This window comes from Meles meles, chromosome 16 (assembly GCF_922984935.1).
Source record: "Meles meles chromosome 16, mMelMel3.1 paternal haplotype, whole genome shotgun sequence".
In the NCBI taxonomy this organism is placed as follows: domain Eukaryota; kingdom Metazoa; phylum Chordata; class Mammalia; order Carnivora; family Mustelidae; genus Meles; species Meles meles.
The window spans coordinates 60,147,188-60,175,050 of NC_060081.1; the positions used below are offsets into that span (position 1 = coordinate 60,147,188).

At 52.9% G+C, this 27,863-nt stretch overlaps 1 protein-coding gene across 4 annotated transcripts in view; it reads left to right on the forward strand.

The window, feature by feature from the left end:
* Nucleotides 1-27,863, forward strand: part of EPB41L1 (erythrocyte membrane protein band 4.1 like 1) — a 123,994-nt gene that overhangs the window by 10,964 nt on the left and 85,167 nt on the right. For 3 of the 4 annotated variants that reach the window (XM_045980495.1, XM_045980494.1, XM_045980493.1), the window contains one exon: nucleotides 4,785-4,835. The exons of the other annotated variant lie outside the window; for it this stretch is intronic. The gene's annotated coding sequence lies outside the window, so the exon portion shown is untranslated. The remainder of the gene's footprint in view (nucleotides 1-4,784; nucleotides 4,836-27,863) is intronic. 4 annotated transcript variants of the gene reach the window in all.

Sequence of the window (27,863 nt, forward strand, 5' to 3'; positions counted from 1 at the left end):
AGGGGCGGAGCTGACTTTTGTTTTCTGGCCTCTCCCTGCCACCTTTTCCCTGCTCTGGAATCTGCCTCTGGGGCCTGTTCCTCCCCTCCTTCCAGGGGGCAGGCTGCCTCTTGGACCCTTTCCCTGGACTCTGGCTGAGGTGCCCCTGGGAGGTGAGCAATGGCTCTGGCCCTGGTCCAAGCACCTCTGAGTGAGTGCTCCTGGGGGAGGTGCAGGACAGGGCATGGCTCCTGGCCCCAGGGACCCACCCAGAGGGCAAGCAGCCAGTGGACCTTGCTGGATTTGCCTCCTGCCTTGTGTGTATGGTGGGGGGGGGGGGGGAGTAGTGGGGATGGTGTCCCAGGTGGCTCAAGCTCTGTCCTTGGGATCGCTGCCTAATGAATGCATCCCTGCCATGCCTTTCTCCTGCCCTCCTTCCCTTTCATCCTCTTCACTGGGTGTCCTGTTCTGGGTTATTCTCTGGTGCTAGACTAGGGAAGGAAGGGTTGGTGAGAATAGTGGCAAAGGCTTATTCCTTTCTCTAGAAGACGGAGGCCCAGACCCGGCCCCTGTCAAGCTTTAGGGACAGAGCCCAGGCTTCCAAGTCAGACAGGCCTGGGGTCAAAGCTGGGTGACCTTGGCAGGTGGCCCACCTCTTGGAGCCACACTCGTACTCTGAATAGTGGCGTGCCCAGTGCCTTTGTCACCATCACTGTGAACACAGGAGCCAGAGGTAGACGTTAATAGGAGGCTTAGTAGGGATTCCCGGAATGAGAAGATGCCATTCTCTCCAGACTCATCTGTGCTTTGGGAGGCCTAGCTCTGACCGTGGGCTATGGTGGCCACCAGCCCTGCCCTCTAGGACTTGACCGTCTACAGGTTCAGTACATACAGCGGCCGCTTAGCCACACGTGGCTATCGAGCACTTGGAATATGGCTAGTGCTCTGAGGAACTGAATTTTTAATCTTATTTGACTTGAATTAATTTAAAATTTAAAAAAAGAAGACTCCATGCGGTTATCCAAAAACTTCTACACAGATGATTAGATTTGTGACCATACTTTCAGTCGTAAGGGCTAAGGGGGATCTAACTATCCTCTGAAAATTTAGCATCAGAACCGAGAGGTGCTCTAAATGTGAGGTACATGACAGATCTGGAAGGCCTAGTATGACAGAAAAAGCATGTAAAATACGTTAATATTTTGTATATTGGTTACTTGTTGAGATGGATATATTGGGCTAAATAAATATGCTTTTAAAATTAATTTTAGGAGTGTCTGGGTGGCTCAGTTAGTTGAACATCAGTCTCTTGATTTCGGCTCAGGTCCTGATCTCAGGGTCCTGAGCCTGAGCCCTGCTACGGCTCCGTGCTCAGTTCAGAGTCTCTTTGTCCTTCTCCCTCCTCCTCTGCTCCCCTACCCTGTGCTTGCCTGCTGGGATGAGAGCTGGGATGCTCTCTCAAATGAATAAAATAAATATAATCTTTAAAAAAATTAATTTCACCCATTCCTTTGTACTTTTAAAAATGCAGCTACTGGGGCACTCTGCCTTTGGCTCAGGTCGTGATTTCAGGGTCCTGGGGTCGAGCCCCACATCGGGCTCTCTGCTCAGCAGGGAGCCTGCTTCCCCCTCTCTTGCTGCCTGCCTCTCAGCCTACTTGTGATCTCTCTCTGTCAAATAAATAAATAAAATCTTAAAAAAATAAAATGGAGCTACTGAATATAAATAAAATGCAGCTACTGAAAATTTTATTCTTCTTTTTTTTTTTTTTTTTTTGAGAGGGAAGGAGAGAGAGGGGTAGGGAGGGGAAGAAGGGGAGGGAGAGAGAAAGAGAATCTCACTCAGGCCCACACTCTGCACAGAGCCAACTGTGGGGCTCAACCCCACAACCCTGAGATCATGACCTGAGTCAAAATCAAGAGTCAGATGCTTAACTGACTGAGCCATCCAGGTGTCCTACTACTGAAAAATTTTAAATGACATATATGGCTTGCATTATGTTTCTGTTGGACGGTGCTGTTCTAGCCAGAGAGTGGAGTTGGACATATTTGAATAATAATAATACGAGACTGTAAAGACTAGTTATTTGGGGCAGCTGTGCGTGGGCGTTGGAGATTAGATATTCCTCACCCTCCCCTTCCCCCACCACCTAGATCTGGGCCCTGCCCTGTGGTGGAATGTTACCTGGGATAACTTCACAGCCTCAAGGATAAGATTGAGACTTCCGAGGTCAAATGAAAAGCCTGCATCTGGGTGACCACGCCCCTTACTTGCTCTGTGTGTGACCTTGGACAAATCACTTCACATAAATTTAGTCTGTCCTCTGTCAATTTAGATTCCCAGTGGAATTTCTGTCTTTGATTGAGGGGATCACGTGAGAGAGACTCCAAGTGCAGGATTTAGTCCAGTGCCTGGCATGGGGCAGTAGTCAGACAGTGGCCGTGGGGATGGTCATGACTACTACTCATTGTGGGGGTTGTTGGTGCTTGAATTCTCTCGTTCTGTTTGTCTGAAGGGGACATGGGCCAGAGGGAAAGGGAAGGTTAAAAGAGCTTGACTGGGGATATGGGTTGAGGGCTGGGTGAGGGTTGCTTTGTTGGTTGCCTCAGGGGATTTCTTGCCTTTGTGGTAGCTCCTTGGCTCTTCCCATTCTGAAAGTGATCAGGCAAAGATATGTACCCATTTTAGAGATGATGTTGCCAAAGGCCTGTTGAGGGGAAGTGACCTGGCTATATGGCCAGAGCCAAACGCAGGACTTCCCAACCCTGTTGTAATATTGGAGCCAGTGTTAGGAAGCTACCTTTTGGGGTTATAGGAGAGGGACAGATCAGGAGTCTAGAGCTTAGGAAGAATGCTTATTATTAGACTCTTCTAAGTGGGGATCTTAACACCATTCAGATTAACCATCTCATTCTTGAGCTGAAGAAACAGCACGGTGTGGGTGTGTGTGTATGTGTGTGTGTGACCTGTCTAGGATCACGCAGCGAGATGGTGGCCAGGCTGGGTCTGTTTGTTTCCATCCAGCCCTCAGCCCAGCCCTCGCAGGATGATGGCCCTGCTTCTCAGCCCCCTTCTCTCCTGCCTAATCCCTAGAGAGGGCTTCTGAGAAAGAGGCTTTTGTTTCACCAGCTCCTTCTGGTTTCCTCTCAAGGTAGCTTCGCTGTTCCCCCTCTCCATCTGCCCAGATTTTCATTTGTCCCTGTTCCAGGTTTATAGGGCCCTGAAATGTGAAGCTTCTCTGTACACATCTACTTTCTAGATATCCATGGGGAAGACCATGAGCTTTTCGTCAAGGAGGCCTGAGTTCCAATCCCTCTTCTCCCATTAATTCTCTCCGTGGCCTTGGTGGAGTCACTTGTAATATCTTAGTCTCAACTTCCTCATCTGAGAAGCAGGAACCAAAATGGCGCATGCCCGTCCCAGTGGTTCTGAATGCGAGCTCTGAGCCTCACCCCTGCCCTGACTGGTTTGCGGTAGGGGTCTTCAGTGAGTCATTTTGCTTTCTGGGTCTCAGTTTCCACCTGTGTTAGGTGGAAGCTGCTACTCTGTGGTCATTGCGATAAAGCTTGGGCTGAGCTTTCCACGTACCATCTCACTGAATCCTCCTGTCAGACCTGGGAGCCGACACTGTCACTCCGATCTTGCCTCATGAGGAAACCAAGCCTAAGAGCAGTGAAGTGACTTGCCCCAGGCCTCAGAATGAGAGAGAGAGAGAGAGAGAGAGAGAGATGGTGCTGGAATTCAAACCAGGTCTGTGTGACTGCAGACCCACTGTCCTGCAGATCTCCCTAGGCGTGCTTGTGACCTGGCCTCCTGTGGTTCACACTGGGCTCTGGAAGACAGTGGCTGGGGAAGCAGTGTGTCAGCTGCTGGGTGACTGATGTCACCGCTGGAGTGACCGTGTCCTGACACCCGTGCTGGTCTCCAGAGCTGGGGCAGAGAGCAGGCCGTGGGACTTGCACCCTTGGCCCAAGTGACTTTCCTCTTTACCTGCTTCTTGTGATTTGTATGACTCGGAGCCATCTCGTCTCCCCTGGAGACTTAACTGTTCTGAGCCCAGAGGACCTGAGGTTTCTCCCTCCAATGCTCCTGCCCCATTGTGTACAAGGCTGGACGTGCAGCTAAGCCTTAAAACGTCAGTGAGCAAATTAGACCAGAACAGCATGTTCATGCTAAAAAGAACGTACGGACCACTGAGTCCAGCCATATTTCTTTTATAGATGGGGAAACGGAGGCAAGGAGAGGCCAGGTTGAGAGAGCAATGTGTATGTTTTTTTTGGGGGGGTGCTGGAGATCACTGGGACTGACGTGGAAGGAGGTGCCCAAGGAGTAGGCGGGCCTCTGCTCTCCCTCCTCCCCCCACATCTAGTCCCCCACCAAATTCTTTAGGTACCACCTCTTAAGGATTTCTTGAATGTATCCACTTCTTTCTAGCTCTACTGTAACCACCCCAGTCTGGGCCCCAGGAACCCCTAATACGTACACCACAAGCTACCCTTGCCCGTTTCCAGTCTGTTCTCTACCCTGCGGATCAATGATTTCCCACTGCTGTTAGAATTAAGCCTGAACTCCTTACCCTGGCCTCCCAGGCCCTCCCTGGTCCCCGCTGGCAGCCTCAGCTTCGGAAGTGTTACTTTCCCTTTTGCTCTGCTGCGGAGCCGCACAGCCCTTTCTGTTTAACAGGTTCAGCAACTTCCCTAAGGTTTCTCAGACAGCTAAATGCCAGCCTCTCGGTTTCCAGCTCCTTGCTGGGTCCGTGGACTCTGGCTGGTTTCGGAGGAGCTAACACTGTTTCCTCCTTTCAGGTGCCTGACAGACGATCTTTTCCCCGGGGAGCTGGTGTGGACCGAGGAGGGGTGAGTGTTACAGAGGCACAGCCCAAGTCTCCTTCTTGTGCTCAGGGTGGACAGATGGGTCTTCCAGGCCTTCAAGCTCTCTATTTGGAGATGTTTTACTGCTGGGAGGCCTGAAGGTTTGTCTAGGCCACAGATTTCCGGTGGGTTTAAAAAGCAGGGCTGTGCTGAGGGTCCTCTCTTGTTTTGGCTTATTTCGAGGTAGGGGCTAAAATGCATGTTCATTGAGCACCTCTGCGTTGGACTGTGAGCTCTGCCTGTATCGCTTGTCTGTGCCACCGTGGCTACTGATGGATGGCCTTGGACCTGGAAGGTGGATCCACTGGCCCTGCAGCCTCAGTTTTCTTCTGCTTAACCCCTCCTAGATGCACCCTAGAGTCAGGAGAGGATGTTTTCATTCTGGTTCTGCCACTGACTCCTAAGTGACCGTGGGCTGCTACGTTCCTTTGTGTCGGCCTCAGGACCCTCTGTATACTGTCAGGGCGGAGAGTGGGGGAAGGCGGGGTGAGAGTAAATGAGTTGTTTTCTTCCCACTGTCCAACAGGAAATCCCCTTTTCAAAGGAACCCCAAAGAACCTCTGGGTACAAAATGGCCAGAGGCCAGAGGGACACAGGGCTGTGGGAGCTTAGTTGAAGTTGGGGCAGGTGTGGGGGACGCTAACTGGCGAATTCCTCAGCCCCCAGCAGCCTCCAGATAATGACAGGGAACCCTTCCTTGGCCCTGCACAAGATGATTCGCAAACCACTGGCACGGGGTGTGTCAAAACCCTTTTCTAGCTCCGAGGTTCTGTGGCTTTGGCGGGGTGAGGGCAGAGAGGGAGCCGGGCCAATGAATTTACACTGATTGGGAAATCATGAAGTAATACGCAAAGGTTATTAGTAAGGCACGACTGTCAGGGGTCTGTGAGGTTACTGTTCCAGAACCCTCTGGGTTTTGTTTTTTATTAGATCAGAGGCATCTCTGTACTCCTAGGGGACCACTCGCTCGTTTTGTGTGTGTGTGTGTGTGCGTGTGTGTGCGCGCGTGTGTGTTAGGGAGCAGGGGCTGTGGGGAGGAGGTGGGACTGAGCCAGCTCAGGCAGGTAGAGTAAATAATGCCAAGCAGAGCTGGGAGCATGTTCGTGGGGGTAAGGGGTGGCTTTAGCTCTGGTTAAAAGGAGGGATTTGGCTCTTTCCTGCCAGCACATGGGCCCCACGGAGATCTCTGGGCAGGAAGTGCTGGGAACAAGGAATCCTCTGTCCACAGTCCCAGCACAGCCAGGATAGCAGTGGATTAGGAGTTCCCAGGAGGGGGCCCCACCGGTCTTTCCCTGACTTTTGGGCAAATGGGTAGGGAGAGGGAGAACTAAGTGCATGTGTGTCTCCGGTGCAGGAGGCGGGGTGGGCGTGGTAAAGGGAGGTGGAGGTTGGCTCATTCACTATTCTACAAGTTCCTCGAGCTTCTGGAAGCTGGCAGAGGAGCCAGGCTCAGAAGCAGGCGGCTCTGTAGGGGTTAGAGCAAGAAAGATGAGACTCTAGGTATTAACCACCATCAGTTTACTGGAGGAGACAGGAAAGGCGAGACGTGATAGATTTTCACAGGGAACCTGAAGTGCTGGAAATCGTGTGGCCTGCAAGTTGGGAACTGGGCGTCAGTGTTCCCTTCTGTATGTTGGGGGTGGACATATCAGCACAGCTTCTTATTAATGCTCTCCTGAAAAGCATTTAGATCAGGGTATTTCAGATCTCTTAGGGCAGCAGAATCCCAGTACGTAGCTTTTGTAGCAAAACTGCTGTGGTCGAACTGGCAGCAATTTATCAAGAATCTTGCTACACCCCCCCCCACTCCCTCTCCCCACCCCACGCTGCCCACTGCCCTTTGTTCCGCAGGTGTTTGAGGAGGCACAGATTCCCAGGACTCCGGGAAGCAATGTCTAAAGACCCCTGGGTCAGGGTGATTCTGGAGAACACGCTTTGTAGACTGTCCCTCGCAGCCCCGATGGTAGAGATTGTGCCAGAATGTACAGGAGTCACTTCTGATACGGACTTCTGCCTTGCCCTGCCCTGCCCTGCCTGTGGCCGGCATATATCTTACCTAGGTTAGGGCCTATATAATTGGGCATGGGTTTTTCCTTTTTTTTTTTTTTAAGATTTTTTATTTATTTACTTGACAGGGAGAGATCACAAGTAGGTAGATAGGCAGGCAGAGGGAGAGGGAGAAGCAGCTCACTGCTGAGCAGAGAGCCTGATGCGGGGTTTGATCCCAGGATCCTGGGATCATGACCTGAGCTGAAGGCAGAGGCTTAACTGATTGAGCCACCCAGGCACCCTGGGCATGGGTTTTTCATAAATAAAGTGACAAAAACTCAATTTAAAGTGGCTTAAACCAAAAAGGGACTTAACGGATCCTGGGGCAGTCCCTGGAACCAAAGGGTGAGGAGTTGCGTGGACTCCCCAGTCCCCTCCCACCCCTGTTGTCTCTCCTCTCTGCTCTCACTGGGAGCTCTCTGTCAGCTGCCCCAGCTTAGCCACCCAGACAGAAAAAAGGAACTATTTTTCTTGTAGGATCTACGTATCAATCCAAGGGAAGGGCTCTGACTGGGATAGTCCCTGTTGCTGGGGGAGAGGGATATTCTGAGTGGCCAGGCCTGGGCCATATGCCTACCCATGTAGCCAACAGGGACACAGGGCTGTAACCAGAAAGGCAGGCCAATCTGTGAGAGCACACTGGATGTTAGTGGAGTCCTGGATTATAAGACAGTGAACAGTTCGTGGGCCTAAAGGGGCTGTCACGCCCCTCTTCAGTGACAGTAATACAAAGACCAACAATGAGAACAATAGGTCATGGTTATTGAATCACTCTCCCTGTGCTGAGTGTGTTCTGTTGCTTTCGGGGCATTAGTTCATTTAATACGCATTAAACAGTACCCACGCACGTCTTTAGGGTGGGTACTGTTACCATCCCCCCTGCATAGATGGGGAACTGAGGCATAGTTAGCGAAGGTCCCACACTGAGTGAGAGGAGGCCAGGAGTCTGGCCTCAGAGCTCATCTCTGTGGCCACATTTGTGTGCCCCGGTTGGGCGTCCCAGGGGCCATCCTAGATCTGATGGCATGCTGCTCCATGACCCGGAGCCCGTGAGCTGCAGAGGAAGCCCCTCCCAGGTTCCACCGCCCTGCACGGGGCTCTGTGGCCAATGGAAAGAATAGTCATCTCTGAACCATAACAAACTCACTCCAACACCGAGCACTCGCTTTGTGCCAGGCTCTGTGATGAATCCCTAGCGTGCCTTAGCTCATTTAATTACAGCAACAGCCCTAGGGGGTAGGTATTGTTATTGGGCCCATCTTCCAGAGGAAACTGAGGCTCAGACAGGTAAGTGACTTTCCCATGGGCAGAAGGCTAATCAGTGGCAAAACCTGGTGTTGGAGTTCAGGTCTGCCAAGCTCCAAAGCCTGTGCGTGGAGCCGCTGCGGTTGTCATGTCCCCCAGGCGGGAAATAGACGTGTGGAGGTGTGGCTGTGACGTCGTCAACAGTGCAAATTGACATCTGAGAAGGACTGGAGAGGTACAACTGACGCCCGGTGGAGAGAGCGCAGAGAAAGGGTGCAGCGTAGGCATGGCAGTCAAAATGTGCTTCCTGGAGGAGGGGACATTGGGCCTTGAAGGGGCTGGATTTGGGCAGGAAAGCTCTCCAGGAGGAGGGAGCTGCCTGAGGAAAGGCACAGAAGAGGGAAGCAGTTCAGTTTGGCCAGAACTAAAGAGTTGGCGGGGAGGAGGGTGGCCAGCTGTCTTTCAGGCTTCAGAGAGGGAGCCCCTCCTTCCATGCCCTTCTCTTCAGAGACGTGAAGAGGTTTGATTATCTCCAGCTGCTGCACACAGGTGCCGGGTTCCTTCACCTTTTCTTCCAGATGGAAAGAGGACAGGCCCCAGTGCATGGTGGACAAAGGGCACCTGGGCACCAACAGGTGTCAGTCCTTCATTCATTTCCTCCAGGTGGTGAAGGGTGGGGGAGTGCCCGCCTGTGATCCATTCTCTAGCAGCCTCTCATCCAAATAGCACAGAGCTCCCAGAAGCAGGATGGTTTCCTTCCCCTTCCTTCCTTCCTTCCTTCCTTCCTTCCTTCCTTCCTTCCTTTTTCTTTCTTTCTGGTTTCTAACAGCCTTTTGGCCAATGGTGGGATTCCCCTCCCCTCCCGTCCTCTCCCCAGGCAGGAGGCTGAAGCTTGTATCTCTAGCCCACAGAGAGGCTCCCTTCTCTTCTCTGCTTCCCCCACCACACACAGCTAATCTCATCCACGTTGTCAGAAGACAGACAATGCCCTCAGATCCTGGGCTCTGTCCTGGAAGTGCCTTCAGACGTTTCTTCAAGCAACTCAAAATTGGGGAACGAGTGTATTGTTAGTCCTGGGAGCCTCCTTGGTTTCAGAGGACGGAAGAATGGCAGTCATATTCATTCAGCTGGACTCAGTGTATCAGAGGCTTTATTACCCCAAGGTTCAGAGGAGGAAAACGACACAGGTGCCATTGTCATAGGAAGGTGGCTGTGTCATTATCTCCTGCAGGAGGGATGAAAGTGTGGGAGACTCAACAAGGAGAATGCCCTCTCCCCAACCCCTCTTGCCTCCCCACTCCTCCTCTGATGGCAGGGCTCTGAAATGCTGACTCTGGCTCTCCACCCGCCCCCCTCCCCCGCCCTGCTCACCTCCCCCTGTGGATACAGATTGTTGCTGTGTGGCTTGCTGCTTCTCAGAGAGCTAGAGGGGCTGTCTCGGGGGGGCCCAGCCTTCACAAATGTTGTCCGGACATGACCCAGATATCCAGCATTCCTTCTGTGACCCCTGTTTTCTCTGGGATCTCTGGATTTTTCCACCCCTTCTTAGAGAGATTCTAGCACATTTCTCTAGAGGGAAAAGAGGTAGGGAATGGCAGAGGAATGCTCTCATTAGAGCGTTTTCCATCCCCCTGGCCCTTATCACCAAGCTCACACCTGGACTCGAATCAAAGTCCCTAATATTTTTCCTACAAAGGGCTTTTCTGTTCACCATCCCATCAAATTCCCCCCATAGATCTGAGAGGTAAAGCAGCAAAGGTGTAATTATCCCCCTTTTGTGGGTGGGTTAATGGAGGCTCGGAGAAGGTAAGTGACTTCTCCAAGGCCACACAGCTAACGAGGGACAGAGCAGAGCTGGAAGAGAGGAGCCAATGTCCAGGAATCCTGATCTCTAAATGCCCAGTGCTGATGGCTATTGGGACAGTCACTTTGGTGACTGTCCATCTTTGGTGCCACCTGGTGTATGGGGGTTATGTCCCCATTTCTAACCTTCCCAAACCTCCTAAGGCCTATGGAATAGTTTCACTCATCATTTCTGGATCTGAGAGTTCCCCAACCAGTCTCAACTTACTGCTCTGGCCAGTCTTGGCTGACCTAAAAGGCTGGTCTTTCTCTTCCCACAAGGTGAATGAAATTTGCCATTTGTTGGGGAGGACTCCTCTGTGGGATGTTGGAGGAACATGTTTCAGCCTGCTGCCCACGGAGTGGGTGGGGAAACTGAGGCCAGGGTCAGCACAATGGTTGTGTGCAGGACAGCTATTGAGGCAGGGGGCGGCGCAGAGGGAAAGGCTTGGACCAGGTGGATGTGTTGGGCCCCTTTCCCAGAAAATCCACAGCTTTGTTTCACTAAGTGGAACGCAGTGTCCACTAAGTGTTTACTTATCGCTCCATTTCTGCCCCAGAGAAATTCTTGCTAGGGGCACCCTCGGCTTTCTAGAAAAGTGGTATCTGGCCCAAACCAGGGGGAGCCCTGAGTTCCTGAGGGGCATGGGGAGCTGCAGCTCAGTGCTTGGTAAGAATAACTGAGATTCCGCCACGGACAGTGGTGGTAGTTGCACACTTCTGTGAATGTAGTCCTGGCGTGTTCTTTACCTCTAGACCTCCCTGGAGTTGGGGCAGCAGGGCGCAGATGCTCTGAGACGGGCCTCCTGGGCCTTATGGAACGTGGCGTTGGCCTCTTGAACGTGTTGCTGACCAAGGTTAGTTTCTCGTTTTGCATCTGGGGAACCAAAGACTCAGACTAGGAAAGTGATTGGCGTCAGTTGCCAGTAGCCGCCAGCCCTGGGTGCAGAGCGGGGAGCCGGCCTCCCAGGCGAGGGACAGCGTTATAAAGCTAGAATAGCAAACACTGCCGTCTTCATACCCGTGTTCCTGGAAAGGTCTCAGGAAAGGTCTGAACAAATGACCTGGGCAGGTCCCTCTCCCTCTCTGCACCTCCGTTTCCCTGTCCGGATCCGCTCTCTACCATCCTTTGAATTTCTGGTCTTCTGCGGCCAGCAAGTTGAGTCACGTGGTTGCCAGGTTTTCCTGGGGACCCAGTTGCCCCCCTTTTGAAGCAAGGACAGCAAAATTAGCCGGTCCTATCGACCTTCAGGGTTACTACTACCAAGGTCAATGCAGTGACCCCATCCCACTGGGGCCACCTCAGGCTTTGGCGGATGGGGAGTCGCTTTAAACCAGGGGACGTGCTCCCACATGGGCAGGAGAATGAAGCTGAAAGGAGCCTGAGCTCCAGACTCAGACACACGTGAACATAGACCACTGCTCTGCCACCTCCTATGTGAATGCGAACAAGACACCTCATTTCTCTCTGCCTTAGTTTTACCGTCTGTAAAATGGAGACGGCAGGAGTGCTTACTTAGGGGGTTAGGGAGCCCAGACAAGAGAATGCAGGCCGCATGTCTAGCACTGTGTCTGGCCCGCTGGGGGGTGTTACCGTGTCCTCGATACCTACAGAGATGATGACAGCTGACCTTTAGAGATGGCTTTGTGGGGCCAGCTAGGCTACCAATGGCAGTGTTACCATTCTCCTCTTCTCTCTTCTTTTTGGCACTTTACAGTTTACAAAGCACGTTCGTGTCTTTCACTGTATGCAGCCTTCAGAGCCTCCCTGAACGGAGGCAGGAAGGCAGTTACTGTCTTCATGGTACAAATGCAGCTGTGGGTCTCAAGAGAGGCGAGTGGCTTGCCATGACTTCAGCCTGGGTGTCCAGGAGCTTAGCTCCGGGCCCGAGGTATGGCAGGGGCCGGGCTCTGGGTCTGGCAGCACGGGCAGGGAAGCGGGGGGCCACTGCTGCTCACCCTGATTGTCACGCCATAACTTTTGCAGGGTGGGCGAGTGACCAAATAAATGACCAAGTGACTGGCTCAGTGGCCTTGTCAAGTCACAGAAACACACACACACAGGTTTGTGATGCGAGTGGCAGACAACCTGTTTCTCACCTTTGGGCCCAGGATTTCTAGTGCTCTGTGCCAACAGTGTCCCTGCCTTTTCCGCACGGCCTGTCTGCATCCTGAGGCCCCCAAAACCAGACTCATCTTTCCTCTCTACCGTTGCCTATTCTCCCCAACCCCACCCCAGTGCTTGGGCCCAGAGGTGGGTCTTGCCACCAGTGAGTCTTGATTGAGTTACACAGTTTTCACTGAGTCCCTGCCATCCCCTAGGTACTGTCCCACCTGCCAGGATGCAGAGGTGAACACAGCAGGCAAATGCACGATCGGTGTTGAACAGCAGATGTCTTACCAGTCTCTGGAAGTTCCCAGGGGGTGGTGAGGGTGGAGGGTGCATGATTTTAAATTTGGAAAAATGTCTCTGCTGTGGGAGGTAGCCTGTGCTCAGAGTCCTGGGCTGGGGCTTAGTTCTCAGCGGTGGGTCCATCTCTGCTGGGCCTTGCTGTGTGACGTTAGGGCAGTTCCTGCCCCTCTCTGGGGCTTTTCCTCCCTATCTACCAAAGAAGGGGATTGGCTGAGATACAAGAATAGTCCCTGATGTTTGTGGGGCACCTGCCTGACTCCTATTCTGTGCTCACAGGAGCCCTGGCTGATGCCGAGGTCCCTTCTTGCCTAACAATTGGCTCCTAGATCTGGCAGGCCTTGGGAATGTTTCTGAACGGGTTTGTGAGCACCAGGAAAATGCTGGTAGGATCATCAGCTCCCACACAGTCAGCCCAAGGAGCTGCCCACTGTCCTGTATGTAGGCCCTGCTTCCCCGGGCTGGCTTTAATGCTGACGGAACCTTCCAGCAAGGTGGCCCCTGACCCAGAGGCCAGCCCTGTCTTGCATGGGCTGTGCACACGGGCGGATGTACACTCTGATGCTCTCCCTTGGGCAGGAGGTGGTGAGAGACGGGGTGGAGATGGGGTGAGAGTGAAACTTCAAGGCCTCCTGAGACTACAGAGCTGACCTAGCTCCTCCACAGGAAGGCTGGTGAAACGAATGGAAGCCTGAGAAGGGCACGTTTCCCTGTGTCTACCCTGAGGGTCACAAAGCTCTGAGAACACGGCTGTCCTGAGCCCCTCCACCTACGGGCACATTTTGTGCTTAGCTGGTCTCTGGCCTTGGACAAAGGGTAGAGCCTGTGTGTACTTGGCAGGTCATAAGGTGGCAGGACTTCATCCTGGTATCCGTGGTTAGGAGGGGACAAGTGTCTGGGTATCATTTTTGTCACGTTTCCCTGCCTCCTGCTCCGTTTCTCGGATAAGTTCCTGGATCTCTTGCCCTAGTGGCGCTGACAGCTGACATGTTGTTTCCAGAGGAGGAAGGACGCGGAGGGCAGGCCCTTGTGCCAGCTGGGGACAGGACGCCTGGTGCCTGATTCCAGGTGGAGTGGTTCGGCCAGGAGCCCCCGTCCCAGCCCTGTGGCAGTGCCCGTGCAGCCTGGCTGGCAGGCTGAGAGGAGCCTGTCTGTGTCCCCCCTGCCCCCCAGCTCCTAGTGTCTCAGCCTACCTCCCCGAGGCCCTGCAGCTCGGGGCTCTGCCACTTGGCCCTGGCATGGGGACTGGTCTGGCAGGTTTTGCCACACCCATGAGCTGTGAGAAGTCTGGGAGCTCAGGCAGGGCAGGCCGGAGGAGGCAGTGCTGCCCTGTCCTTGACGCCCCCCCCCCCCCCCAATTCCAGCCTCCCCTCCGTCCTCTTCCCCACCTTTCTCAGGGAAGCTGCACAGGGACTTGGAAAGCAGAACCCTGGGACGCCTCGTCAGCATGTGACTGTGGGCAAATCCCTTATTGGACCCCAGTGTTTTCATCTGTCCAGTGGGGCTTTGGGCTCTTCAAGCCACAAGCAGGCACATCCTGATTCCAGTTAGAGCCCTGTCATTTTCTCTCCAGCCCTGGGCCGGTTACCGCACACCCTGTGCTTCAGGGTCTGAACCGGTAGAACGCGGGCCACGACCCTTGCTTGCTTCCTGGGAGTGGTGACGGGCTCAGCTAATGTCCTAGCAAGCATCCAGTCTCCATTAGAGGGGTTTTCTGTCTATATTCTGGCCAGCCCTGTCTGGCTTCCGCTGAAACAGAGCCTGTGCTCTGCGGGGCTTACTGTAGTCCCCTCCCCCTTATCCTGAGCGCTGCAGTGCCTGAGAACCAGGCTTTCTGAGCTGCTCCACCATAGGGTGGGGAGAACGAGAACCCAGGAGGAAGCCTCAACATTTGCTGCCTCTGCTTCCTCCCGACCTGCAGATCAACCCAGGGTCTAGTTTAGGGGAAAAGGGAGGGTGCTCTACCTTCCACTGCCACAGCGCCCCTCTAGGACCCCGTGCTGGACCACCTCTGATGGTCCAAAGTATACAGATCATATGTCCTCAGAAAATTCAGATTCTGACAATGTATAGATCAGGAGAAGGAATAGAAGCTCAAGAAGACATTTGCAGCCTGGGATGGGGTAGAGAGAGAAGGAGAGGGAATTAACTGGTATTGAGCCAGCACAGTGCCAGTTACTTTGCATAAGTTACATACATTATTTATATTCCCAAGTGGCAGCCCAAGTGATGTTTGTAAAACAGATCAGACCTTGTCACTCAATGTCTTTCCTCTGCCCTCAGGATAAACTTAACTCCTTACCATAGCCTGCAGGGCCCTGAATAAGGTGGTCCCTGCCTCCTCCTCTAGTCAGCTCCCGACTGGTCATTTATTTCAGCACCAGGAATCTTCTCCCCATGGACCAAAGTCTTCCCTACCCCAGGACCTTTACACCTACTGTTCCTTCTGCTTAGAACTCTCTTTCTGTGACTCTTGGTAGCCTTGGGTCTTTCTTTACAGCACAGCTTTCTTAGACACCTCCCTGCCCTGCCCCACTGGACTGCTCTCTGATTTGCCTTTTGGCTCCTCATTACACTTATCACGATTTGTAACCACTTGTATTTTATTTGCAATGTCATGTTCACTCCTGACTGGCATTGCATAGTGGACAGTAGGTGTTCAAGAAGAATTTGTTGGATGCCTAAATGAATGAGTAAGTTGCAGAGACACAGAGTGTTAGTTGAGTGCCTGGCTTAGGGCACGGCCCTTAGTAGATGCTCAATAAACAGCAGCTTTCAGTGTGACCCAACATGGATGGGGAATACCCCCCCCCCCCACTCCCTCACCCCTGGCCCCAGTGTGTTGTGGCTGAGCAGGTATGCATGGGGGCAAGGGCTATGGTGGGCAAGGTTGAGAAGGTGAACTGGTACCAGGTCCTGGCAGTCCCTGATGCTACACTTCCTGAAAGACGTTGCTGGGAGTCTTTGCTGGGTCACTAATTGTAACTTAGAGCTGTCCTCCTGCCTTGTGCATTCAGACACCATGTGTGCTTGCAGAACTCCTTCCTCTGCGCTGGCGGCAGGGAGCATGAGGGGCGGGGGCTGGGGAGAGCACGCTGGACAGGCTGGGGCCTCTCTGGAGGCACTTTCTGAAGCAGATTCTCCCCAGAGGCCCACACGTGAGCGGTGCTGTCGGGAACATGCTGTGGGTTTTGATCCCACGTTGCCCGCCACTGCACTGTCTCTGAGGTGTCAGCGGGCCCCCTAAGAGGCAGAGACTCGGACTTCTATTGTGGCTCCGCCCCTTATCAGCCACGTGACTTCTGCCTTTCCCCTTCACGTGTCTGATTCTGTTTCTTCAGCTGTGAACAGGCTGTCTTTAGCACAGGCCTCCTGGGGTCTTGGTGACAGTAAAGGAAGCAGTGAATGCACAGGGCTTCACAAAGGGCCTGGCACATACTGAGCCCTCCAAACGGGGAGCTGTTCCCTGCACTCTGCGGCGGGGGCTTCAGAAAGGGCGTCGGAGGCGGCGGGAATCCCCAGTGCCAAGAAGGTGCAGAGGCATGAAACGGGAGGGCACCCCGGAGTGGCTGGAGGTTGCTCTCCCTGTTGGGATGGCAGGAAAGGAAAGTGGAGCCTGGGCAGGCCCCCCTCCTGAGCGCGTGTATACTGGGCCAGGAGCTGGAATTTGACCAGGGGGACAATGAGGGCCACTGCAGGGTGTTAGGTTGGGAATGGGGTGATCTGATTTCTGGCAGTGGGAGGGTGGGTTGCAGGGGCTAGGCTGGAGGCGGGAGACCAGTGGGCAGGCTGTGGGTGTGGTGGGCTGCGAAACTCAGGCACAGAGTGGAGAAGGACCAGATCACGGTGGGGGCCTGGGGTTGGGTGGGTGGGGGGCAGGGGAGGGAAGGCAACCTGTCCTGGATGGCTGCAGGGTTTCTCCATAGGGTGACTGAGGAATTACAGACCTAAATGCATGGGGAGTGCATGTTGGTTTTGATGTGAATAGTTCGACTTCTCTGGAATTGGGGAGCTTCCTGAGGAAATTCTTTTTTCATTCTGACTCTCCGTGTGGAAAGTCTTTCTGGAATCAATGAGTGAAGGACCCGTCCCCTAGCGACAAGAGAGTTCACTTGGATGCTGTGCCCACCTCCTCCCCGTGGGGCTAGGGACCCGGCGAGGGAGGGGACAGCCTGGCCTATACGTGCCAAAGCTGGGGATGTTGTTTGGAAGCTGTTTTCCAGGGTCTGTCAGTTTTCTTGTGATTTTCTTCCTTTTCCTCAAAGTGTGTGGAAAGAGCCAATTCCAGTTAGTGGGACATGTGTATTCCAAGGCCCTTGACCGGGGCTCAGCAACCTTTCAAAAAGTAAGCTCGTCGTCATCCCCTCTCCCCATTATTTTTTGGTGAGTGTGGACTGGGGGCTGTTGTTCGCAGGTCTTAGATCTTGCACTTTATAGATGGGGGAAAAGAGTCCCATGGGAAAGCAGATGAGACTTGCTTGGGTCCAGTTGTGAATTAATGGCAGAGCTGGGCCTGGGCCAGGCGCCAGTCCTCCTCTTCCAGGCTGTTCGTGGCTCTCCAGCGGCACTGCCTCCCTGAGGAGTGTGGGGGTGCAGAAGTGATGCACGTCCACAGGGGCCCCTGTCCCAGCTCCGAGGCGCACACCTGGTCACAGTGCATACCCGCACACTGGACAGGACTCAACTACTGTCTGAAGCCCCCGCTCAGAAGCCCATTGCCCCCACCCTTCCAATGTGAGATGGGCCCAGGGGCGTAGCTGGAGGCTGGGAGTGTGCACCGAAGGATTGGGGGTGGTTCCTACCTTATGAGAAGAGGAGAAGAGAACCCTCTCTGGATGGGGGGAAGGCGGTCCGCGTCCCTACTCCAGCTGATTTTGATGCCTAGGAGAGGCCTTTGTCTGTGTTGCCAGGGGAACCAAAGTTTCTGCCTCCCTCCAGGGCTGTGATTGGCCCCTGGTGGAGCTGGAGCTTTGGTGAATGGAGGGGCCTTCCTCCTGCCTGCATCTTTCATAGGGTGAGAAAACCAGAGTGAGGCAGGGGTCCCCATGGAAGTGCCCCATAGCCTTCTGTGCTCCACTCCCTCAGCTGTAGAGATGATGGGTCCCCTTGTTCATTCACTCATTCATTTATCCCAGGCAGCATCTGCCCCAGGCCCTTCATGCTGTAGGTCCAGGAAGGCTAACCTAAAAGTCCGAAGACTTGCATTTGGATCCTGGCACAGCCACAGACTCTCTCCTGGACTTAGCTGGGCCCCTTCCCCTCCCTGGGCCTCAGTTTCCCTACATGTAAAAACAAAGGCATTGGGCCGAACTTCTGGTCTTTCCAGTTCTGAATTCCCTGACCACACAGCCCACATGTCCTTCCTTTCGACCTTTCACACTGCCATCTAGCCTCTGACCATGTTGTCGCTTGTAGGGGCTCAGGTTAGATGCAGAACAGAATAGGGAGTTGCAAACAGCTCTTAGCATTGTTTTGTTTTCCCTCCTGGGAACTGTGTGTTCTCTCCAGCTTCAAGAAGCCCCAAATCCTGCAGCCTGTCTTACATCATTCCTTCTACCCGGACCCAGGCTCAGGGTAAACAGGCCGAGGATGGCTCGTGATGGCTGCCTTATCGCTGCTCATGGAGCAGCTGTCTGGGCAGTAGGCAGAACGGGGGGCAAAACGGGGACTGCCAGGGTGGGTGGGGCCATTGGGGGAGCCCTGGCGCTCAGCAGTCCTGGGTTCGGGGCCTAACTCAGCCACGTGTTGGCTAGGTGACCTTAGCAGGACTTTTCAGCTCAGTTCCGGCCTCCATGGCATAGGACTCATAATGCCACCTCGGGGGGGCTCTTACAGAGGTTGAACAAAATGACGTGCCTGCCATACACATCATACAGGGCCCCACATCCCCCCAGCCCCAGTCTCTCCCCAGGAAATGCAGGGAGCTGGGGCAGGTCTGGATTGGAGGGCTTGCCGGGGCTGACCGTAGAAGCTGCTCATTCCTGGCAGAGCTGAAAGCAGGGAGAAGAAGAGCGTTGTCTTGGGCGGGTGATGTCTGAGTGGGGGAGGCCGTGTGTCAGAGCTAATGTTTGAATAACACTTTTAAGATCCTCCAGGGACCTCAAATGAGGATGTTTCAGATGAGCTGAAATCAGAGCAAAGTAAAGAGGCTGAGCTCACTGGCAGGAAAGGGGGTGGCCTAATTGGTCCTGGCCTTGTGCTGGCCCGGCCACGCTCATTACCGCAGGCGGACTGGGAGGACGGCCCCTGCATCTGGGCTGTGGGCAGCAGGAAGGGATGCCAGTTTCCTTAGAATGGGGGTGTCCTGGGGGCCATCTGGTAGTGACTCAGTCCTGCTTCTTGCTGGCTCACTAGATTGAGGGTCAGAGGTGGTTACTTGGGTCACTGGCCTTCAGAGCCTGGTTTAGCTTTTAGCTCTGTGACCCAGTCTCCCACCCGCTCTGGGCTGTAGGAGCCACAGCTCCGGCTTGGCCGCTGCCTGCGGTGCGTGTGTGGTGGGAGGCAGAGATGGCCCAGTGAAGTCGGACGTGAATTGCTGGGGGACTTTCTCTCCTGGACTCAGGTTGACCTGAGGGCCGTGATGAGGTGCGTAGAGAGAGGGAGGAGGGGGGTTTTCCGGAGAAGAAAGTGGGCTGGTGGTCTGGGCGGGTGGGTAGGGGAATACGTGTGAACAGGTATGTGAGTCAGGCCTACTTGTGTGTCTGCTTACATCCAGGAGGCTCAGAATCTAAGAGACATGCCTCCAAGAGGCTGAGGAAGGGCCCACGGAGTGAGTATGTATGTGTGAGTGTGTGTGTGTGGAATGTGGGTCCCTGTGGAAACACTGGTGGTAGAATTGGTGAGTTGTTATGGGTCAGGAAAATCCTGACCAGGTTCTTCTCTGAGGCCTCCTCTGTTTTGCTTCGGCTGGGATGGGAATGCATGGCCATGGGTATGGCACATCATTGCTTCTCTTGGTGCCTGGTTTTGCATTGGAAATGCTGTTTCTGGGAACACCGGTTGTGGTGGGAGCATTTGGAGACTCCTCAGTGGGGAACGTGGGGCGTCAATGACTAGAGCTTTCTTGGCACCCGGCTTGCCTGGTGAATGCGGTTGGGGGCATAGGGGCCGGCACTGGGCACAGCGCCTTGCAGACCAAGGGATCCCCTCTTCTCTCTCTTTCCTCTGTCTCCACCACACCACACCACACCCTTCTTTCCAGCTGTCACTACGTCTTTGGCCAGCGTTCGTTCACCTGCTCCCCCTTCTCTCATCGACGTCTCCGTGTGGGGGTTCCTCAGGGCTCCATCACGGTTACTTTTTTTTTTTTTTTAAAGAAAACTTTCCTTATTATTATTATTTTTTAAAGATTTTATTTATTTGAGAGAGAGAGAGCGCGCATGAGTGGGGTGAGGGGCAGGGGGAGAAGCAGACTCCTCACTAAGCAAGGGGACCAATGCTAGACTCGATCCCGGGGCCCTGAGATCATGACCCGAGCTGAAGGCAGATGCCTAACTGACTGAACTACCCAGGCACCCCTAGAGAAAACTTTCTTTTTTAAATTAGGAAAAGTAGCCCGGCTAGCTCAGTCGGTAGAGCATGAGACTCTTAAATTAGGAAAAGTAACAACAGAGTAGAGAGATTTTTAAAAACAGGAAGAGGGAAAAAGTGACTCCCTCGTATTGTTGGGAGTTGGTTGTGTTTCCTTCCAACCTTTCCCCTTTGCCCCTTTCTTAGGTAGCCATAGGCCTCCTGGTGCATCTTTGGGGCTGTCCTGAGGGTTTCACTCAGCCGTGTCTGCAGAAAGTCTGAGTCGCTACAGAGAGTCCCGTCAGAGACAAGATCCCCTCCCCCCTCCCCTGTTGCTAGCCATTCACGTTGCTTCTCGTCTTTGCTCTTATGAATAACACTGCAATGAACATTGCACGAGGTGCTTTTCCTGTATTTTAGGTGATGCCTGTTCGGGTGGGCTGCCAGGAGGGGCATTCTGGGTCAAGGGCTGGGGACCCCTTTCAGGCTTCTGCCGCTGGAGAGCCCAGCATCCTCAGACTGGAAGGACATGCTGTTTTTGACGCCCCTCAGTTCTGCTGAACCGGTTCCTTGGGTTCAGGGACTGTTCCAGCCCGTCCTCTGTCTGGCCCTTATTCATGCTAGGAGGGGGCCAGGGTAGGGCTGTGGAGTGAGGTGGCCTGGGTTCAAAGTAGGCTCCCCTCTCCCCCTGCTTGAGTCCATCTCCTCAGCCATGAAAATGGGCATCATGAGAGTGACTGTCTCTCAAGGCATGGTGACAATGGTAAGGTTCAGAGAAAGCCACCTAGTGACTTGGCCAGGCTTCCTGCCTTCTGGGTGGTCTCTTTCCCCAATGCTGGCCTACCCCTGGGGATGGTCTGGTTTAGAGACCAGCATCCCTGTGTTGGAGAACATATTAGAGGGGCCCAGTCCCTGGAGTAAGGTGGGGCTTCTCCCTTTACTTCTAGAACTGTCTCCCTTTCATGCCTTTTCTGGGGTGCTATTTCCCCAAAGATACCTCTCTGGGGTAGAGTTTGGGCCCCCTATCAAGCCTACTCCTTAGAGGCTCATTCAGGGCACGTGTTGGCCCCAGGAATCCCCCTGGCAGGCCCTTGGAGAGAGAGTTTCATCAGGGGCTTCAATCCTGGAGGGCAGCGTGGGCTCCAAGCATCCCTCCTTAGGATGACTGTATTAGTTTCTCTCCTACCGCTGTTAGTAGTAAATTACCACATGTTTAGTATCTTAAAATAACCCAGATTCATTACTTTATAGTCATGGAGGTCCAAGTCTGGAACTGGGGCTCAAATCAAGGTGCTGCCTTCCTTCTGGAGGCTCCAGGGGAGACCATGCACCTTGACCTTTCCCACTTCTAGAGGCCCCGTGTTCCTTGGCTCATGGTCCCTTCCAGCAGTGGCATCACTCCAACCTCTGGTTCCACCATCACACCTCCTCCTGTGGCTTTCAGTCCCCTGCTTCCCTCTTTCACTTATAAGGACCTTAGGATTGATTACATGGGGACCACTTGGATTATTCAAGATAATCTCATCTCAAAATTCTTAACCTAGTCACACACGCACAGTCCCTCCTGCCATGCGAGGTAACATACTCACAGGTTCTAGGTGTTAGAATATGGACATCATTGGGGGGCCATTATTCTGCCTGTCTCAGGGACCAGTACCAGGAGTCTGTCTGGATTAGCGGACCCCCAGGTACTGTGGGAACTCTACCACCAGCCTCTGTGATGGAGGACAGGCGAGGGGAACCCAGACTTCATTATGCTATGGTTGGGAGAGGCATGAGAGACCATATCCCCAGATTCTCTGTGATGGAGAGCTCTGAGGGGAGGCAGTGTACCCTGTGACAGTGAGACAAGGTGTTCCCTGAGGCAAATCTCAGAGAACGTAGCCCCTGGCCTTGACGCTTAGGACTGGTGAGGAGCTGTCTGATGAAGCCAAGCAGCCATGTTCACCCGCCGCCATCACTGCTGTGTGTATATGTGTTCGCGGGTACGTTCGCTCATCTGCCTCTCTGCAGCAGTGCTCTTGGGAGGGGCCAAGGAACCACTCTTTAAAAAGGCCCTTTCTGTTCTTGTTCTAAGCAAAATAATTACACAAGTGACTAATTTTATCCCTAATCCCATAATTACTTTATTATGTAGCTGATGAGAGGGCCCTGAGCTGTGCCTATGGAGCCACTTTGGCGGCTGGCCCAGCTGGCCTGCTCTGCCGGCACGCAGCCCCACCCTACCTCTGACCCGCATCCCTCACGATGGCAAGGTCGCTCAGTTCCATTCTGGCTGAAAGCAGCCACACTTTGGTATTTGGGGTCTCTTCCCCCAGGATCTACAGACAAGCACAACTGCCTGGACAGTAAGAGCTCGTGTTTCTAGAGCAAAGTCAGTAGGAGTCAAGAGAGCTGGGTTCTAGTTCACCCCAGTAACTTGCTCCGTGACCTTGAGCAAGTCATTTCCCCCTGGGTCTCAACTCTGTTGTCTGTCAAATAGGGCCGTTACCAGTGTTCACACCCCATGATTCCGTGAGGGGAGCGGAGGGAGCTGGAGCTTTGAGACTGAGGTACCTTGTGCAACTTGCTGGCAGCATGTTCCAGTCTTGGCATTGGAGAGAAGACAGAGATGCTGTACTAGTGATGGGCATTGTTTATTGAGTGCTTACCCCATAGCAAGCACTGTGCCATGTCCTTTAGTTATATTTTTCTCATTCTATACTCTATACTCTATGACTGTGAGGTAGGCTTTACAGAAGAAGAAACGGAAGCAGTGATTGGTAGAGTGACTTGCCTGCCAGGGAGTGGCAGAACTGGGTCTGTCTCCTACCCCCTTAGCTGCCATCCTCCACTGTCTTCTGATATAGAAACAAATGAAGGGCCATTCAGCTAGGAGGTAGTAGAGCTGGGATTTGAACCCAGATCCGCCTGTCCCTGAAGTTCTTGCCTTTCCCATAAGGCCAGCCTCCCAGAGTTAGGCTTATAGGGGTGACCAAACCTCTTGAAAGTTGAATATGTTGACTTCAATTTGACACGACAAATGTAGGAATGGAAAGATAAGTTGGAAAGACTAGGGAATTAGGTGGCCCAGTGTTGTGTTCTAGCTTTGCCACTGGCTCAGCGTGTGAGCTTAAGTAGGTCCCCTCTTATCTCCAGGCCTCGGTGTTTGATCTGTAGGATGAGGGGTGGAGTAAGACGGTCTCTGAAGGCCTTCCTGGTGTTGACGCTCTGCAGTTGTAGGTAACCTCATCCTAGAAGGTGCTAAGGGCCAAGGGTCAGCCCATGGTGGAGGCCAATGGGTAGGTAACTTGGCAGCCCTGTTTGTTTCTGGTATGGTCACTCCATGAGAATGGCGGCTACTTAGACCACATTCCACTGAGAGAGCATCTGCCAAACAACTTACTCAGGCCATGGAGTCAAGATCAGAGAGTAGAGGAGGTCATTTCCAGAACGTTCCTGCTGCTCCTACAAGGTTACAGTCCAGCCTGGGCTCTCAGCATTCTCAGGGATCTGGATCTGACCTCTCCAGAGGTCTGGATCTGCCTCGCTCCAGAGACCACACTGGACTCAGCCAGGGACAAGCAATGGCCTGTCGGGGGGGGTGGTCTGTGGGGAGTACCTAGAGACCTCAGCATAATGACTAATAAGGGCTACTTTGTGCTTTCACTGCACACAATGGCACTTTTCTTGCAATACTATATTCATTTAATTCCCTTAAAACTATATGACAGAGGTGCTATGGTTCATTCCCACTCACCAGCTGAGGAAGAGGACACCCAGAAGGTTAAGTAATTTTCTCCAGCTCACACAGCTAGTGAGGGATGGCATGGGATTTGGGATCCTGACTCCAGAGTCCACACTCTTGGCCTTTTGTACTGATACCGCAGGGGCTGAAGAGATAAGCATAAGGTTAGGAGTCAGCTGGTTTTTGAATCCCTGCTCTCTCCTTACCACCTGTGTTTCCTGGGGCGAGTTATTTTATCTCTCTGAATTTTCATTTCTTCCTCCATAAAACGGGTACAGGAATTCCTGCCTGTCAGGATTACTTTAAAGAAGGCTGAGGTGATGATGCGGGACGGTGTGGTAGGTGGTCCGGAAAGGCCTTTCCCCATTTGTCCATTTGCCCTCCTCTCCCTCCTACTTCTCCAACATGCGTGAGCATCCGGCCACCCCGAACAGCTCTCCACAATATGGCTTGTACCCCAGGGCCCTTTCACGTGCTGTTCTGCTGCCACTCTGTCTCTGCCTGTTATTCCTTCCTTCACTTCCTTCTGGGTTTCCATCCTTACCTCTTTCCCTGAGGATTCCAGGCAGGGGGTGGGGTGGAGAGTGAGGCCCGATACTCCCAGAAGCCTCTGCTTTGGTGCTGACCAAAACAGCCCCTGACTGGGGGCGGAATTCAGGGTAGGAGGCGGGACCCCAGCACCCTGGAAGTGCACGTCCTTGCTGGAAAGTCCTCTGTTTGTACTCCGTGGCTTTGGATGGGTGCGTGGGTGTCGGTGTTTCTCCTCTTTGCATCACCCTGTTTCTGCATACTTTTCTAGTCCTTCCTATCTCTTTAGTTTTGTCTCTTAGTCTTTTACTCTGTTTTGGGGTTTTCTGCCTGGTACTTTCTTTTTTTAACTAAATTTTTTAAAAACCATGATAAAATACACCTAACATAAATGTATCCTCTTCACCATTGTTAACCGCACAGTTCAGGCGCGTGGAGTCCGTTCATGCTGTCATGCAACCATGAGCACGCTCATCTCCAGAACTTCTTTCCTGCAAAACCGAAACTCCATACCTGTCGAACAACAGCTCTCCAGTCCTCTCTCTCCCCAGCCCCTGGTAACTAGCACTCCGCTTTCTGTCTCTCTGACTACTGTCCGCACCTCGTGTAAATGGCATCAAACAGTATGTGCCTCTTTGTGTCTGGCTTATGTCACTGAGCATAACGCCTGCAAGGTCCAGCCACGTTCCAGCATGTGTCAGAATCCCCTTCCTTTTTAAGACTGAATAATATTCCATCATATGTGTAGGACACATTTTGTTTATCCTTTCATCTGTTGTTGGACTCTCGTGTTGCTTCTACTTCTTGGTGGTTGTGAATAACGCCGCTATGAACACAGATGTACAAATATCTCTTCAAGACCACGCTTTCAGAGCTTTTGGGTATATCCCAGAATTGCTAGATCATATGGTTAGCACTATTTTTTTTTTAAAGATTGATTTATTTATTTGAGAGAGAGAGAGCGCGAGAGAGCGCGTGCGTGGCGGGGTGGGGTGGTGTGGGGGAAGAGAGGGAAAGAATCTTGGGAGAGAGGGGCAGGAGCAGAGGGAGAGAGAGATTCCCAAGCAAATCCCACACTCAGTGCAGAGCCCAGTGTGGGGCTTGATCTCAAGACTGCTGAGATTGTGACCGGAGCCGAAATCGAGAGTCAGGCACTTAACTGACCGAGCCCCCCAGGCGCCGCGGTTAGCAGTTTTTTAAAGCCACTCTTTGTCGTATGCTGACACACTTGACCTGTATTGCCTCATTCAGTCCCTATATCCGCTCTGTATTGTAGGTAGAACTAGCCTTCATTTGCAGCTAAGGAATGGAGAAGGCTCAGAGAGGTGAAGACATCCCCTTGAAGTCTCCCAGCTAGGAAACCCAGGGAGCAAGGGCTAGGAGCTGACTGGCTGCTGGAGTCCTTGCCCGTTGCACTCTGCTGCCTCCTAGTGGCCTCCCTCTCCCCACTGGTCACATTTTCTGCCTCTGTTGGGTAGTTTCTCTCACTCACACTCACAGGGATCACGCTCTCCTGACTCATGTGCTCGCTCTCTCTGGAGACTTGGAGCAACCTGAGTAAAGGCCGGCTGATGGCTAGGAGGTTTTTGTGAGCTGGGGACCTGCAGAGAGAGGCCTGTAATTTGCTTTCTAATCATAGTTCTCTGGATTTATATTCACCTCTCTCCCAGCGGCGGACAGGATCTCAGGCTGCGTCATGTGGCCTGTGGACCCGCAGAGAGATGCCCGCTAGGGTCAGTTCCAGGGGTAGGGGCACTGTACCCCCCCCAAGAGGGGCAGTGAGGGAGGGGAGTGGGCCCAGCCAGCCAGTCTGGGATTCTCCTGGCTCGCCGGTTTCCTAGCAACAGCACAGAGGCTGAAAATTGTATAGAAAGATGGAGGAAGAGAGGTTTCTAAGTGGGTTCCAGTACGCCTGCCTTTTCCTGACCTTCAAAACTGTAAGAGCAAAATATTTCTAAGTTTGGGTGATTTTACTGGTTTTCTAAGTTCAAGCCAGACTTAGAATTTACATGCTCACCAGCCATATTTCTGTTGTCCTTTTGTCTTTATTTTAACTTTTTGTATTATGGACAATTGCAAACCTGCTAAAAAGTACGGAGAATAGTATAACAAACCTCCATGAACCCATTTGCTTGGTTTTGACAGTCACCAACATAACATGTCAGAGCCCAGCCATCAACGAACGCGGGAGTCAAAGCTTTTCTTCATTTGCAGCACTAGCTGCGCACGCCGTACATAGTAGCTGCTTAGGAAGTAAGCAGAAGCTGGCTGATGACAAATCCTTTTCCCTCTCTGGGTCTCGGTTTCCTCATCTCCTTGGGAGAGGAGTAAGACCAGATGGTTTATTTCTAAGAGATACGGTGATGGTGTGGGGCAGTGGGCAGAGCGTACACTGGTGTCAGATGTACTTGTTTAAATCCTTGTGCCGCCATTCCCTAGTTAAGCAAGTTACGTCTCGGTTTCCTCATCTTTAATTTGGGGCTACTGAGTCCTGCTTCTCAGAGGTAGTTTGAAGCACTGAATAAAGAGGAAGTAGCTGTTTTGTTGTTAGTACTTTTTTTTTTAAAGATTTTATTTATTTATTTGACAGAGAGAGATCACAAGTAGGCAGAGAGGCAGGCCGAGAGACAGGGGGAAGGAGGCTCCCTTCAGAGCAGAGAGCCTGTTGCGGGGCTCGATCCCAGGACCCCGGGATCATGACCTGAGCCGAAGGCAGAGGCTTAACCCACTGAGCCACCCAAGCACCCCTTGTTGCTAGTACTTCTATTATTGCTTAAAAAAAAAAAAGATTTAATTTATTTACTTATTTGCGAGAGAGAGAGGGTGAGAGAGAAGGGCAGGCCCCAGGGAGGGAGAGGGACAAGCAGACACTCCACTGAGTAGAGTGTAGAGCCTGACTCGGGCCTTGATCCCACCGCCCTGAGATCAAGACCTGAGTCAAGATTGAGAGTTGGACACTTAAGTGACTGAGACACCCAGTCTCAGTCACTTAATAGGCACCCCTATTATTGCTATTTTTAATAGTAATAGTCTGGTGGGAAGAGTCCATGTGCACACTTCAAAAATACAAAAGGAGATTGGAATTGATGAGAATGTGAGGCCTAGGATTCCACTTCTTCTTCTTTTTTTTTTTTTTTTTGGCCCAGTCAGCAGAAAGTCAGAAGCTCAAGAAAAGGACGGTGCCGCCGAAGCCGGTGCCCCAGATGTGGAGCTGGGAGTAGGCCTAGAGTGGGAGCTGTGCGGGCTAAATCCATTTCCTCCCCTCCTACCCCTCGTCCCCCCAGCCATGCAGGGGTGCCGTAACCCCTGTGAGAGGAGCCTGCCAGCTGCTGCCTCCTCAGTGAGACAGGCCAGAACAGGAGAGCCAGAGGTGGAGAGAGTGCAGAGCATGACAGGCTGGTTGCTAGGAGATCCGAGGAGGCAGCAAGGACCCGCTGGGAGGGAATGATGGCCTGGTGTGGAGATGCAGGGCACGTGGCCCTAGATGGGCTTTTGTGGGGTTCTGGGCAGGGGAGGGCGGTGTAGTGACCATAAGCTCAGCTGGAAGGGAGGGCTCTGGAGAATATGGCTCCTTAGAATGTGGGCTCAGGACGTCCTGTTCAGGTCTTCTATTTAACTCCTTCTCTGTGCCAGTCGGACCTGCGTCTGAATCCTGACTTACTTGTGACCTTTGGCAAGTGTTGTGCTGCTACCCTTGTGGGGC